Genomic DNA, 2,427 nt, shown 5'->3' on the forward strand with positions numbered 1-2,427 from the left:
GTAGCTCATGTACATTAAATGAAGTACTTTCGCTGCCTACTTATCAACTCGGCGTGCTTTTTATGTGTCCGGTCCTTATCCCGCAAGGTGTATATACCACGTGCTCGTGATAGCCAGAACATATGCATAGGGCCACTGTCGCTTTCTCGGTGCATTTGCGTCGTCGTGCTGGCTTACGGTGCTTACGCTTCTGATGTGTCAGTCTATATGACCAAGCAGGTCACTAACTGGACACAGGCCATACTGCAGCGATACAGGTATGCTGAACGCGCGTCTGCTAGCAGTAGCCAACGCGATAAAAAAGCGAAAGAAGGCCAAAATTTTTTCCCCGAGGGGGGGCACAACCTCCAAAAATTCCCCCTCGCATTTCCAACGCAATCTCTATTTCGGTCATTATGGGCAGGGCACACAAGTACATTATTGCTTACAGCCACACCGACTTGCCACGTCCATCTGTACGGTCTGCACTGTCACGCAGTGGTAGTATCTATGTAAACAGCAGCTCATTCGTCGCACGTAGTTCCCACTCAATACTGTGGTTTAAATTGTGAGCGCTATAAGAGCTGATGGTACAGATAACATGGTTTTGCGTGTGCCCACGTGAGCGAGGGTACGTGCCATCTACGGTGACGCGTATACAGATAGGGACGGCCAGCTTGCCGAGGTACACAGTACATACCTCGTGCTAGTTATTATATGAAACGCGCTACGCTCTATAGGTGCGTCAACACGTTTGGTAGCGCCACAGTCAGCTTACAGTATGTGCGACCCCAAGCCTTGCACCGTCAGCCAGTATACAAAACTATGCGGGGTAAGGGGATATAAGGATGTATATCTAAATCACCTGCTCTTCTGCTTCTTCTTTTGCTCAATGTACCTGACGTTTCGGGCGGTCAGCTTGCGAGGGCGGCTGTGTCTATTTTGCTTCTTGAGGGCCCATCACCTTCTCGACGTTTGGCAGGCTTTCCTGGCGGCGCACTTCGGTCGAATCAGGTGGTGGAAGCTTTTCCTCCTAGGACTTAACCGGTTTTGGGCCGTTCTTGCAGGCAATACAGTGTCGCACGCTGCCCCATCCGCTGAATGTACGGAACGCGTAGCCGTACTGCAGCTTCCCGCAGCAGACGCAGCGCGCCCGGGCATTCGTCGTAGACCGCTGCGGGTTCAGCAGAAGCGGGTCAATCTTCGCCTTGCATTGCTTGCACGTAGGGCCCACCATTTTGCAAACTGTGAGTATGTTAGCAAATTATATTGTTTTAACCAATTACTTGCGTCCAAATATTAGCCAATAGCACGGTACTGTAAGGCTGGTATTTATTATTAGACAAAATATTAAAATGTTTTTAAATATTACAATTTGGCTTTGCTATAATATATTATCAGATTTTTAAGCATATACATACTTTATATGCAATATAAATTGACTAAATTCACTATGTACCGTGCGCGCATGCATCTGTCGGGTGTGGTGCACGGGAGCAGATAGCGAAATGCCCGTGCAGCTGCGCGCCTTCATTGCACGGTGGCAGTGGTGAGTTCCAGGTAAAGTACAAAATATATATATTCGCAAAGTCGCTACAAAAAGCGCTGGTCGTGAAGTCTACTTTAATATTAAAAATACTATCGTCTCTACTTAAGAAAATGTGTGGAAAATAGCATCGCCGAGATCTTACAAATGCGTCTGTGAAGCTTCCGTTAATTAAATTAATACTATTAATATCGTCTTTACTTTGAAAAGTGTGTGGAAAATAACATCCCAGAGCTCTTACAGAATACCGGTCTGTGAAGTCTACATTAATAATGATAAATATCTCTATTTGAGAAGTGTGCAGAGCTCTTAGAAAATAAAGTGGTTAGTGTGCCCGATTTGCAGTATCTGCGCAGCTAGCCTGGCCGTTTGCATCTAATCGATGCGTTTCGTGCTCGGCAGAAATGTTTACCTTACGTCCAATCGCGAGGGTCTGATCGTGCGACAGATCCAGTCAGTGTCGCAGGTCAGCAGGTATTGACCAATCAGGGCGCGAGTTAATTGCGTCACGTTTTTGGATATATTTGTAATTTTGGCATAGTTAAGTCGAGTCAGAAAGGTAGGCGCGGTCGGAAAGATGGGAGGAAACTCTATTGGAAAGGCCGGGTGTAGCCATGCGAAAAGGCAGGAAAACGCAGCAAGAAAGGAACCGGACGGACTTATTGACAGACGGACGGACACGCTACAAGTTTAGGGGGCGGGAAACTAGCGCTCTGGGCGCCCGCTCCGCGGACGCTAGGGCATAGTTGGTTGGTGTAGAGAGGGCCGACCACCTCCGCTGCGCTGCAGTGGGCTTAGAATTTCTACTCAAAGCGAAGCAACATATAGTACATGTATACTGTGAGCTACGTATATTACGGTTCAAAACAACACCGCACACAGTATCCTTAGTGCTCACATGT

Source organism: Phytophthora infestans, genomic scaffold, assembly GCF_000142945.1.
Source record: "Phytophthora infestans T30-4 supercont1.41 genomic scaffold, whole genome shotgun sequence".
Lineage (NCBI taxonomy): Eukaryota > Oomycota > Peronosporomycetes > Peronosporales > Peronosporaceae > Phytophthora > Phytophthora infestans.